Source organism: Adiantum capillus-veneris, chromosome 12 (assembly GCF_014529385.1).
Source record: "Adiantum capillus-veneris isolate H3 chromosome 12, ASM1452938v2, whole genome shotgun sequence".
NCBI classification, from domain to species: Eukaryota; Viridiplantae; Streptophyta; class Polypodiopsida; order Polypodiales; family Pteridaceae; genus Adiantum; species Adiantum capillus-veneris.
The window spans coordinates 76,728,680-76,743,347 of NC_140942.1; the positions used below are offsets into that span (position 1 = coordinate 76,728,680).

The window sequence follows — 14,668 nt, forward strand, 5'->3', positions numbered from 1 at the left end:
TTTATGCTAGTTAGCATACCTATTGTGATAACTAGCATGCTCTGTATTTTCTTTGACACAATGAGTATGCTAGCTACCTTTTGTAGTATGCTAACTAGCATAATGGGTAAGCTGGTTTATGGTATATGCTAGTTAGCATTCGTGTATGGTGGGTATGGTGTTCAGCATAAATCTTCTGCTAGTTAGCATGCCTAGTGATCTTGAGGACTACGCTGGTTAGCACAATATGTATGCTACTTTAACACCTTTTATGCTAGTGTTCTGGCTATGCTATTCAACATAACAAGTGTGCTGGCTAACACAATATGTATGCTAGTTAGCATACCTTCTATTCTTCTTAGCACACTTTGTGTGGTTAACCATGACTCATATGTTAAACTACACACTGATTTTGCTTGTTAGCACAGCTAGTATGCTAGTTAGCATACTCAACTGTGCTAACTAGCAATATAGCATGCTAGTAAGCATACTCAGCTAGCTAACTAGCATGCTGAGTATGCTAGTTAGCACAACTAAGAATGCTAAGTAGCATAACGGGTAAGTTGGTTTATGCTAGTATGCTAGTTAGCATATTCAGCTATGCTAACTAGCATGCTAGTTAGTACAATCTGAGTTTTTGCAAACTCTTAAAATTTTTACCTCAATGTGTCCTTGAGCTTGCCCACTGGTTCATACAACTTTTAAGCATACTCTCTAGTCGGATTGAGTGGTTTGCAGTCTTTTCGTGCTATTTCTAGCCATAGACCTAAAATTCTGCAACTTCAAATAACAACTCACAATTGATTCTTTCAGAGAGAGCAATGTTCTGAAATCCACCTCGGATCCTATTTACCCTACTCCTAGGTTCTAATGCAATGGGGTGGTGGACAGTGTCCACAAACACTCGTTTCTTGTTTTTTATGATTTTGAGCATTGATCTTAACACTAGAATGGTAACAGGACACTTTTATGTCCTTGGACACTTTTGTGTCCTGTTAAGTGACCATTTTGCTTGAATTATTTGAAAAGTATGAAAATTAATTTCTAGGTGCTATATATCCACAAAGTTGCCTTATGAGCTGAAAAAAACTTAGCATTTTTTTTTTAGTATCGATCTCACCATTAACCTTACTCTTGCACAACATTTTTGAACCTAAACTATGTGAAAAAACGGGTCTTGTTTTTGGCTTTTTTTCAATTTTGTGGCAACTATACCACTCTAAACTTCATGTTTGTGAGGTTTAGATGGCTAGAGGTTAGGCCTTCATAGTTCTCAACATGTTTTGATGCTTGTAGGGAGAGCTAAGTGTTAAAATTGAAAGTTATGACCAATTTACAAGAATTGCATAATCCTATTTTTTAGCCAAAATTAGCACTTTTATGATTTTTTTGGTGGCTTTCTTGATATCCAAATTCAATTTTGATTGTGTAAGTGTAATGTATAACATAAAGCTAATCTTCCTTAAGTTTTGGGGGACCTAATATGCTATATAGCATAGTATATGATGATGGTTGAGTTTTTTGATTGCTGAAGAATACGATACATTTTAGAGTAGCAAGTATAACTTTCTCAATATTGCTAGTTTCTTAGGCCAATTATGTGTAATTTCTAGGTAGTGACCATATCTAATCATAGACTACAAACTTGGCTAGATATTGGGTAGTTTCTATGGGTTTCTAGAGGTCATAATGCTAAACCCAGTTTTTTCATGTTTGCTGTATTTAGCACTTTATCATTGCCCCCAAGGTTCCAATTGTAAGAGATCCATTATCCTTTTGACATGCTCCATGGCTCCTTTTGAATCTAGACGCCCAAAGGGAACTAATAAAACATGTATATAGTGTCTGTATTGAGTGTGACTATAGAAACTTTGATGATAGGTTCGTAGAATGGCAAGAATGTAACTTTTTTGTACTTATTTTTTTGCCCAAAAAAAAATTAGTGAGGTTAAAGCAACCATATGTTTTGGTCACCAACCCATTGAAGTTAACAGGGCATTTTATCTCATGTCCTACAAAAATCTTCACTCTTATTTATATGCAATCAACCGTAAGGAATTGCTGTTTTGGGCAAAATGCACTGGTCCATCAACTTTGGAGGCTTGTAGTGACCAAGGGATGAGAAAAATCACAAGTTTCTCATTTTTTTCCATATGTAGTAGTTATTGAACTATAAGCTCATGAAAGGATTTTTGAAAATGAGTGGATCTACTATGGTTTTGGAATTTTTTCCCAAAACCCTGAAAAGACACTTTTATGTCCTGTTAGGTTACCATTCTAGTGTTAATACTTGTCTCATCTATCACTCATTTTCAAAACCCTAATCTAATTCTACAATCCTAAAGACACTCAGCAAGTACAATTACTTTCAAGCTACCTCTACACAGCAAAAGACGACAATCTTAACACTAGTTTGGTACCAAAACAAGACACTTAAGTGTCTTTTTTGAGGTTTAAAAGAAAAAATATAGCGCTTTTTTCATGAAGTATCTTATCAAATCCTTTTGGTGGAGTCTTATACATTATATAAAGTATGTGCAAAAATTCATAGACGTTGCAAAAAGCACAATTAGACATGCCTTTACACCTTCCAAAGAAGACATGGTACAAAAGAACAGGTTCACATATAGACCAACGCAACTCCTAGTCAAAAAAACATCTCCGCCATAAGATGTAAATTTGTGGCGTCTCTATGGAACCAAGGCAATTGACAAACATTGGAGTTCCATACCAAAAAAATCAAATTCCACATGAAAAAATTCAGATTTGTGTGGCCTCTTTACTAAAACAAGACAGGCCGATTGTATGATCAAACAAGCACAGGCCGATTGTATGATCTTGCAACACGGCGTGCACTCGTAGGTCGTCGATCATGTCCTGCCTGCGCATGATACTTGTAGAAGCATGGTTCTACACACAAAAATTTCTTGCACTTTGGACATCCATAAAGGGTTCTTGTTGGCTTACAACCAAGCACTTCCTTTCCCTCGCGCAAGAACCTTTTTCTTTCGTTTGCACATACATAGCAAAACCTGCTTGCACGTGATGCCATTTTCATCAAAGTATGCCCACCCATTGGATCACTAGTGTACATGTATGCCCTTGAAGTATGCAACCCAGCAAAATGATTGTCTACAAGCTGCTCTTGCAGACTTACCATAAAAGCAAAACGACTTGTGTTCTTCTTCCCATGTATGCATCTCCATATTATGTATGCATTTGCAAAGACCGAGTCCATCATGCCCCAAAACAAAAGATGCCACCACTTCCAACCATGAATGCTCATCTCTAAGCTATAGCCAGATCCCAACACCATTGAGTCAAACACATCACAACCTGCTTTACACTTGTTGTATTGGATAGCAATGTCCGGACATGTAACTGCCACCTTGTGGCCTGATCCAACCTGCCTATGAACTTCTCCTCTTTTCATCCCATATACATTTGAAGCAAAAAAATTGGGCTTCTTGTCCATCAGAGCATGCAACAAGCCCCTTCCTTGCATCAAAAGCAAAACGACATGATCCACGCTCATGAAGATCCATGTGCAGTATACGAGCATCAGGAAAGTTTTTACGATTTGTCATATACGTTCCTGTAGTACCATATCCCTCATGGGTCAAATGCATCAACAACTTAACAGAAGTAAACCATCGATCAAAAAAGACATGGTGTCCTCTTTGTTTCAGATCTTGCACTAGCTTTGACACAACATGGAATGACAATTCCTTACATGGCACCTTATCATAAATGCGAAAGGAGTAGTTATAACCAGTCTCTGAATCGCACAAATTCCATAATTGAATCCCAAACTTATGTGGTTTCTTTGGATTATAAACCCTACATGGATTCAATTTATGTTTTGAGGGAATAATCCGCTCATCCACAGTTACATATTTTCCACAATTATAGTGCAATTGAAATGTAGCATTTAATCTCTCGTCTAAAGGCAAGACCTGCCATAACTTGTATTCACGAGTCCCCTTCACAAGCGGGCGTTGAGTATTATTCCGTACATGCAAAAACCTCTTTATCTTCTGATATTCAGTCTGCCCCATATTCTCTGAATAATTTGGGTATCGAACTACACCACAAGTCCCTCCCTTCCAATAATAATTCTTATCAGACATAAATTGCAAAGACATGCCGAGAGACACACCCAAAAAACGCATAAAAGAGTGTCTATCAATTGGATTCCATTTCCGTGTGGACTCATTCTCAGCCAAAACTTTATCACGCTTCTCCATTGCATACCTATTGGTCTCTTCCACAATTGCATCAACTACATCCAAAGGAAAAAGAGCCAAGAAAATCTAAATTTCTTTAAACTCTCTTGGGACTTGTCCCAATTCAGGACCTGCAATGTTCACAAACAACGGCAGCTTCTTGAATGTTCCCTCAGGCTCAACCTGCAACTTTTCACCACTTTTCCACAACGGCATGCATGTATTTGAACAATCAGTATCATCATCGCTATCACGCAAAACCGGACCTTCTGCTTCTAAAAGTTCATCTTCACAATCATCTTCCTCTCCCACGGGAACATGCTCATCTTCGGATTCATCTTGCTCTCGCATATCCGAAGGTCTACCTTTTTTGACAACCTTATTTTTCATTTTACCACGCTTTTTGACAAGCTTGTATCCCTTGTTTTGAGCATGCTTGCTCTCACGTACGGCATCAAGAATAGGGGCATCATTGTGTGTGTCTTGACAAGCATTGGCATCACAAACAAAATCAGCCTTTGTTCGGCCTCGACCGACAATGGTACGCTTTGGAGGGCGACCTCTCTTACTCATGACAGGAGGTGCACCACTACATCCAACAATAGGCATACTAGCAATTGGAGCAGCTCTTGATAAGCTTGGACTTTCTTCATGTGCATCCTCATGAAAAGACATAGTATGCATAGTCAAAGCAACGTCCAAAGCATCATAGACATGCATAATATCGACATCATTGCAACCATTTTCAACCGCATCAAAAACCATCGGAATCTCCACAGAAGGTAATACATCAGATCTCCTTGCCATAACACTCTCTCTTTTCTTGCATGCCAAAAACTGAGCAAGAGAGAGCTCATCGTCTTCCTCTTCTGCATTCTTCATAGGCATAGCGATGGCTTCTTCCTCTTCGGGAAGAAGATGCATCCATATGGATTCCCAAGAAAGCATGTATGCTGTTGCATCCCCATCAAACTTCCATTTAAACAACTTTTTCCGTGCAAGGTAGGACTCAATAACACCTGCATACATCTTGCTTTTCCAATCAACAGGATGAGCATGCTTTGCCCAATCAAGCACGAAGCCAACAGCTGGATACAGGAGTTTCCAGACTTCTAAACCCTGGCAAAAAGCATTCGATGCTGCCCCTGTGAGTGTAGAAGGGCTCGCCATGAAGTGTGTGCACAGAGATAGAATGCAGCAGTCGACAGATCCGAGTACTGATAGCGCTCTGTTTTCGGCCACGTGCAGCGAAATTTAAAAACGCTAGTCTTTTTTTCGCTTCTGTGAAGTCTACACGATAAGGCTCCGTCCACATTGGTTGGCCACCTTGCCAATATGGCCTAATTTTGACCATGGGCAAATAATTCTTGTCCGAGCTTGTTAAATTTTCATGATGCCTCTCTAACAGGCTTCCAGCAAGACGATCGCAGTTTGCAGGATTTGCTTGAAGAAACCAATCATTTCAATCGTTAAATTTCGTTCTATTGGACCCAAAAAAAAAAATCAGCTGAAAACTTAAAGACATGGCGCATAGCGTGGCATATTTTTTAAGTCAAGTCGGTTACATTCGTGTATAACAAAAATTAGGCAAAGTTGATGCAATTTCAGGACACTATAGTGTCTCAGGACACTTGAGTGTCCAATTACAGGACTGGTGTTAAGCTATGCGATTCTAAAAGAAATTTTTGACTCTAGGAGATCTTAGAGGAAATTGAAGGATAACTTCACAAGACGCTCATGTTTCCTCTAGTTTAGGTCTTTTTGATCCGTGGCAGCGGCGTCGAATGTGGGACAGGTGTCTAACCTCACTCCTCTCTTGTTGCAAGCGTAGCGAGAACCACAATTAAATTATCAATCCATGGGACGAAGATGACTCAACTAGTGCATAGAGGATACAAGAGGTTGTCAATCTCTTGGAAAACTCACATTTAACTCAAGCTATACTCAAATGACAGAAATCACCAAAAGCCAATCGCTCATCGGTAAACAAATCACATCTGTTACAGCATCAAACGACATCCAAACGTAACGAAACTTCTAGGACATGTTTATAATACCTAAGAACACATGGTTAAGGTCTCAAATCTCACTTTAGGTCAAGTGAAAAAATCACGATTATTAACAACATTGGATTTTTTACCTAGTCATTTTCAACCCAGAATGCATCTAAATGCTTAGCAATGATGCCCCAATACCCTGCCTATACTTAGTTTTTGATTTAGAAGATTAAATTCCTAATTATGATGAAATTAGGCCGCAGGTCCGCGACGTCAAACGTTACGAAATACTATGAAGTGCTTACGTCAATGTGTAGAGCTCTTACCTGCGGTTGCAACACAACAGACATGACTGCAATGTGACAATCGGGGAGGGACTAGAAAGCGCGAGAAGGAGAGAAGTGAGCGTCGCTAGGTCACACTATGTTTCATTATCCAAAACTTGTAAATAACTTATAAAAATTAGCTTTTATACCTTAGCCAAGGTTTTTAGTGGTCAAAACTAATAATCTGGGAGCTCTAACTAAAGATAGGTAAAGACAGGTTGATACAATCTGGAAGCTTGTAGCCCCGGCTCATCAATTACAAGGTTTATCCAGAAAATAAGAGTTACAATATTCCCGATTCATCAAAATAATAAATGTTTTTACATTGAGAGCTCCAAAAAATGTTATCTGAATTAGCTTGCTGCTAACAACTTCTTATTACACCAAGATTAATTGGGCAATCCGCTATGTATCAATTACTAGCTGGAAGGCTATACAAAAGAAATCAAGATGGAATATTGCTTTTGTGTATTAATCTTGAGGAGAAAACCCAATATCTAAATCAAGCACACATTACCATAGTAGGACTTCACTTTGCGGAAGACCAAACTATCCGACGGATCTTGAGACTTGGAGTATTTTGGCCGGCCATGAGGAGTGATGTTCACTCCTTTGTGGAGTGATGTTCACTCCTTTGTGAAAGATTGTCTACAATGCCCGAAACAAACACCCATACCTCATGTGACATAATTTCAAATCTCACTCGATCCTAAGTGGAGTAACTATATAGTTACTTACTTATCAACCAGAACATTTTCGGAGGATATGAGTAAACACCACCAAAGAGCTATTGAAACTGAAGCAAGAGACTATGCTCTTATTGGAAACCAATTGTATCAAAGAGGAAAGGATCAACATTTGCATCTATCTGCAAATGAAGATGAATATATACCCACTCTAGAACAAGCACATGATGGATTAGCTAGACGTCACTTTTCTAGTGAAACCACTGCTAGAGAAATTTTAATGGCAGGCATATGGTGGCCAACACTTTTTGTAGATTCAAAGAATATGTTCAAAGATGTGATGATGCCAACAAGAAAAAATGCCAACAAGGGTAGATAGCATGCCAATAACACCAATGATGGGAGCTAGAGCTTTTGCAAAATAGGGCATAGACTTTGTCGGATCAATACAACCACCTGCTTATAGAACTCGATCTCAATACATTGATAACCATTTTTTGGCTCTCACTAATTGCCATGGTGAGCTACCTCACCCTATCAAAATCACTCAAACACTGTGGTTATTATTACCCTTTCACTGTACATAGGTGTATGTGTTAGGGATTTCATTTTCCTCGTATTATATCTAATATTCCTTTTTAGCTTATTGTTAGCTAGGAGAGCCAAAAAAAGAAGTGGATCTGTATTATGGCCTATTTTTGTATATAATCTATTTTTATCCAAGGACCTATGTACAATTTTTTTCTCATGCATTTTATTTATTTTTATAAATATCTTTAATTAATTTTATAAATACTTGCAATTAGGTGTGTATTTTATTAAACCAAAACTTCATGCCATGCATCCTTACTCTTCATCATACTTCTTGTATATAATCCAATGTAATAAATAAAATTTCTCTACGTGAGAAATATACACACTTTACTATTTCATAAGAATGGACATATATCCCCGTGGTCACTTATTATCACTCAAATCTCTTCACATTTCACATACTTTTTCTTTATCCCCACATATAATACCAAGGAATGGTCCTCTCATTTGACTCTATCATGTCACTTGTGTCTCTATTTTTTTGCTTTTATTTTTTATCTTTACTACATTGTGGGTATCTTGATTTAGTTATACACTACTTTTTTTCTTTTCATCACATGCATATCATATATTTGTGGAAAATCCTTTTGCACATGGGAATATTCATATCTTAGTAGTCCTTTGTTACTCTCCTAGGCATAAGGGGTCACTCTCTTGAAGGCTAAAGGGAATCAAAACAAAGAACGGACCCAGTCAATGACTTTTTTAGGCAGAAAGCACATGTTTTTGCTAATTTTTTTAAAATTAGTTCCTATCCAATTCTAAAGAAGTGCACATCATAAAAAGTTGGCACATGATTCCAAGAATACACTTAAAGTTTCTTAGAATTTTTTGACCTCATTTGTGTATTGTTTCTGGATTTTTTGTGGACCTCAATCTGCCTACCTCACACACTAAATTAGAGCTAGATTCCTTTTTACCTTTTCCAGGCTTCCACACATACTCACACACTCATCCTCCTCCTCCATTAGCAAAACCTACAACTTTCATTCCTTCTTTCATCTTCTTCACCATTTCAATCTCTCCCTTACTCCAAAGCTCAAAAATTATCATCTCTACACATATATAGCTCAATTTCTCTCTCTAGATCAAACTCAAATTACCGTAACCCTAATTACTAAGGCACTTCACATTAAAGTATGTACAAATAATGAAATGCATTCTCTCTTACTCTCACTCTTTCTCACAGCCCACATTGATGACTCAAAGGGATAAGATAGAGCCAACTCATTTGAATATTAGAAGAACATATTGAGTTTGCTTAGTTGGCTCACCAATTAGACTTAGAGATAATTCTAATAGGGGGGCTCCCAACCTATAAATAAGTCCTTTAGCTTCCTTGTAAGGCAATCTCTCATAGCACCACGCTCTATGTGTGAGGAGAGAGTAGGTGTAACACCTTTGGAAGCTTACATTGTGTGGTGTGAGCAAAGCCCTAATCCTACACCTTACATAAGAGAGAGTGTGTTTGTACTAAATCTCCCTATTGTATATGCTTTCAATTTCATCAATACAATCAATAAGTTGGTGCATAAGTATGTGTGAGGTGATTGTACCTTTTTAATTGTCAAATTTAGCTTGCATATTTTAATTGTTTGTTTTTATTAGTTGCTTCATTGCAAAAATTGATGCTTTGTAAGAGGGTAAACGGTGAGAGGGCTCCCAAGACAATGTATGCATGATGGAAATGTGAAGCATCTGGTTGGTGTTTGTGTAGCATCCATGCAAGGTTGATTTGTTTGGAAAGTATATATTCACTGTGCACAGAAAAAACCAAGTCTTGATCAATGCTCTTTCTCTTTCTCGCATTCTCATAGTTGAGTGTGGATGTGTGTACAAGAGAGTGTCTCTTGTTTTTTAGTGTTTTTGAGTGTTTTTGTTGTGTTTTCTTGGGGGTATTTGTTAGCAGCAAGCTAACTCAAATACCATTTTTCGGAGCTCTCATTGTAAAAACATTTATTATTTTTTACAAATCGGAAATATTGTAACTCCTATTTTTTGGATAAACCTTGTACTTTATGAGCTTCCAGAGTGTATTAACCTGTCACTTACCCATCTTTAGTTAGAGCTCACAGATTATTAGTTTTGACTACCAAAAACCTTGGCTAAGGTATAAAAGCCAATTTTTGTAAGTTATTATTAAGGTTTTGGATAATGAAATACATAGTGTGAGCTAACGGTGCTCACTTCTCTCCTTCTCATGCTTCCTACTCCCTCCCCGATTGTCACATTGTAGTTGTGTTTGTTGCATTGCAACCATAGGTAAGAGCTCTATGCATTGACGTAAACACTTCACGGTATTTTGCAGCTTTTGGTGTCATCGACCCGCATCCTAATTTCATTATAAGTAGGGATTTACTCTTCAAAATAAAAAACTAAGCATAGGCAGGGTATTGGGGCATCATTGCTAAGCATTTAGGTGCATTCAGGGTCGAGAATGACTGGGTCAAAAATCCATTGCTGTTAATCGCGATTTTTTCACTTGACCTAAAGTGGGATTTGAGACCATAAGCATATGTGCTTAGGTCTTATAAACATGTCCTAGAAGTTTCATTACGTTTGGATGTCATTTGATGCTGTAATAGATGTGATTTGTTTGCCAATGAGCGATTGGCTTTTGGTGATTTCAGTCACTTGAGTGTAGCTTGAGTTAGATGGGAGTTGTTTGTTGTTGTTCCGAGAGATTGACAACCTCTTGTGGCTTCTATGCGCTAGTAGAGTCAGCTTCGTCCGATGGACTGATAATTTAATCGTGGTTCTCGCTAAATCTGCAATAAGATAGGGGTGAGGTTAGACACATGTCCCACATTTGGCGCCCCTGCCGGGGATCGAAGATACCTAAACTAGGAAAAAACATGAGCGTCTCGTGAAGTTATCCTTTAACTTCCTCTAGGATCTCCTAGAGCAAAAACCTTTTTTTAGAAACCGCATAGCTTAAGATTGTCGTCTTTTGCTGTGTAGAAGTAGCTTGAAAGTAATCGTACTTGTCGAGTGTTTTTAGGATTGTAGGATTGTAGAACTACATCAGGATTTTGAAAATGATTGGTAGACGAGGCATGTCTTAATATCAATGCTCAGGAAATCATAAAAAACAAGAAAACGAGTATTTGTGGACACCTTCCACAACCCCATTGCATGAGAACCTAGGAGTAGGGTAAGTAGGATCCGATGTGGATTTTAGAACATTGCTCTCTCCGAAAGAATCATTGTGAGTTTTTATTTGAAGTTGCTAAATTTCAGGTCTATGGATAGAAATAGCATGAAAAGACTCCAAACCACTCAATCCGATTGGAGAGTAAGCTTAAAAGTTGTATAAAGCAATGGGTAAGCTTAAGGACACTTTGAGGTAAAAATTTCAAGAGTTTGCAAACTCAGATTATTTATTTTTTCTTGAAATTTTAGGCTAAATTAAATTTTGACTTGATTCCTAAGCTTAAAATAACTCATGAAAAGACTGTCCATGAAAAAAGTGCAAAAGATGGTATATTTTAAGCCTGAGGTAAATAATCGTGATTATTTACTTCAGCTCAAAATTGACCAAGGTTGATATTGTTGGAATTAGGGTTGCAGAGAAACGCACATAGCTTGGAGAAGACAAAGGAAGCTCAAGGCACACAATAGAGAGTGTGTTACTTAGTGTGCAATGGAAAGATAGATAGCCCTAGAGTGATGGGCATATATACAATGCTCGGGGGGAAAAACCTCCTAAAGAGGGAAAAAATGCCCCGGCGGTCCTAGTGTGTTCACACACATCACTACCACATGTATATGGTAACAAATCCCCCCTGGAGTGATGCGGTGAACGAGAGCTGGCACATGAGTAAAGGGAAGTGCCATGCTCTAAGGACATGATCAGTCCACAAAGGGGAGTAAGCCCGAAGCTTTGCGGAAAGCTTCAAGCTTCTCACTAGACAATGCCTATGTAAAAGGATCTGCAAGGTTGTCCTGTGTTGGCACATAAGCCAAGCTGATCTCTCCTACTGAGAGCCTCTCCCTGACATAGTGGTAATGCACCTCAATGTGCTTTGTGCGAGCATGAAAAACTAAGTTCCTCGCAACTGCCAATGTGCTCTGATTGTCAGTGTAGATAGTGTTGGCAGTGTCCTATCCAACACCCAAATTAGTCATAAGGCGTCTGAGCCATACACACTCAATCGTAGCTGTGCAGACTGCCCTATACTCATCCTCACAACTCGAAGTGGCCACAGTAGGTTGCTTCTTGCTCAACCATGATATACATGAACTACCAAGCATGAAACAAAAACCACTTGTGGACACTCGTGTGTCAAAACAACCAGCCCAATCTGAGTCCAAAAAAGCATGTAAGTCTGGCGACAATGATCCCCCCTTGGGATAAAACAAGCCAAGATGTAAAGTTCCACTAAGGTAGAGGAAAATCCTCTTGACTTCTTTCCAATGCTTAGACCCTCGTCTATGCATCAATCTGCTTATCTGTGAGACTGCAAACTGAATATATGGCCTTGTGTTGCATACATAAATGAGGTAGCCAGCAGTAGTTTGGTAAAGAGTGACTTCCACACTTGTCATACAAAGTGAGCTTATACAGCCCACGACACGAAAGGCCAGATGCAACAATTTCATCACCAACACTGAGATCATGAACTATACATCTGTCATCCACAAATTTGACTACAAGTCCAAGTCTAGCAAGTGCGGATACAGACAAGAGATTCTTCTTGATCCCATGTACATAAAGTGTATCAACAAGTGTGAAGGAATTGCCATTTCCAGTAGTAAGCACAATCTTTCCAACTCCCTGAACCGAATAAGAGGTATTGTTCGCACAAGTGACTGAATTCCCATGAGGGACAGACTCGAGAGAGGTAAACAATTCACGATGTGAGGTAATGTGCTTTGTAGCACCATTGTCGAAATACCACACATGTGAATCTGTAGCAATTGACAAGCATGCATCATGGACAACAGGATTGTAAGTGCACTCTGCGCTAAAAGCCCATTCTGCATCAACATCAGCAACACATTCTCCTTTTACAGAAGACGCAACAATGGCTGCATTTGTAGTGGAACCAGCATTTGCAGTGGAACCACCCTCTTTCTTCTTAGCCTCTTTGGTCTTCAACTTAGGACACGACTTGATCAAGTGATCATTAGCTTTACAATAATGGCAACGCATCTTCTTTTTTCCCTTATCACCAGAATTGTCAGACGAAGTGCTGCCATCAGAAGCATTAGGAACAGAAGTTTTTTCAACTCACAGTAGAACCATAAGAAGTGGATGCATTACTGTTACCACCCTTTCTTTTTGAAGCAATAAAAGCCTGTTCAACTGCACGCTGTGTCATAAAATCTAATATCTAAACAACCCAAATGATTTTCTCATATTAAATTTATCACTTAATGTGGAAGAATAAACGAGAACAAGTGTTAAGATATAGATATGTGCTTATAGATCTATCTCAACACGGGGCCAATAGTAAAGGGGCCCAAATGGGAGATGGTCTATCAAGAGCAAGGCTAACCAATGGAGCATAAGACCTTAGGGTTAGCTTCATTGAAGACCTCCAAAAATGTGTGCAAAAGTCCTTTGACCTTAGGTAAGCTAGGGCTGAGCTTGAGGTGGGAACCCGGCCCAAGCTCGAGGTGCTTGACCTGCTTGAGGTGCTTGTCGTACTTGAGGTGTTTGTCCTGCTTGAGGTGCTTGATTAAGGTGCTTGAGGTGCTTGATTAATGTGCTTGAGGTGCTTGACTTACTCCATGCTTGAGGTGCTTGACTTGCCGCTTGATTAAGGTGCTTGAGGTGCCTTGACATGCTTGCCTGAGATGCTTGTGGGAATACCCCCTAGTCCAAGTGCTTTGTCATGCTTGATGACTAAGGTGCTTGAGCTTCTAAAGTCAAAAGCATCCCTACAAGAGGGGGGGCGAGCCCTTTTCCTAGGGATTAGAGAGAGAACACACACTCACACTCACAAGGGAAGCCCCAGCTTGAAGAGGCAGCAAGGACACATGTTAGGTCCCTACCCATGTTACCTTCATGTTAGGTCCCTACACATGTTAGGTCCCTACCCATGTTACCTTCATGTGTTGCTTGAAGCCTATTGGCTAGGCTTCAAAGGGGTCCAATGATAAATTACTTGAATTATCTAATTTTTTTTGCATTTATCAAGTCCTCTCTCTCAAAGGGGAAAGGGGGACACTTGTCCCAAGGCTATCCCTGTTGCTTGTAATGGCTTCTGCTTGTGATTGGCTAGGCCTGGAGGGGTCTAATGAGCTTCAAGCATGAGCTACAAGGGGGGGTCGACCCAAGCAAGCTAGGGGGCTGCTTAGGGGGTATACTCACCCACACACACTCACAAGCACTCTCATTGTGTACTATGCAAAGTGCAAGAGCTCCCTCTCCTTCTCCAAGCAAGTAGAGGTTGAGAGACTACACCAACACTGTTGGCTATGGAGTGCAAATCCAACCAAGAGCCATGCTTCAATGCTTAAGCTTGCCATCTCCTTCTTCTTCATTACTATGCTATTATGTATGCTAGCAACAAGAGTATGATAAGTGAGGAACTAATTCTTTCTCCTACGAAATGTTTCTTCTTCCTCTTTCCTACCCTTATTCCCTACTAGCTCTCTCCACCTTCGAAGATGTTTGAGGTCTTGGGACTGAGGCTTGGTATAGTTAAAGCTTTCTTCAAGCTTAGGTTATGCTATGATGGTGATGCATGAAGCTTTCCATCTTCATTGCTTCACCTAGGTCACAAGGAACACAAAGAATGTATTGTAACAAGTCTCTTTTTATGGGAGAAATCATAATACAAATGCCTATTGGAGGGGGGACCATCTCCACATAAATCCGGTCCTCAACTGTTGTCATGTTCTCTAAATTC

General features: G+C 39.3%; 1 pseudogene; it reads right to left on the reverse strand.

Annotated features, from left to right (window-relative positions):
* Positions 1-3,389: 3,389 nt before the first annotated feature.
* On the reverse strand, positions 3,390-5,375 carry LOC147445975 (uncharacterized; annotated as a pseudogene).
* Between the last annotated feature and the right edge of the window lie 9,293 nt (positions 5,376-14,668).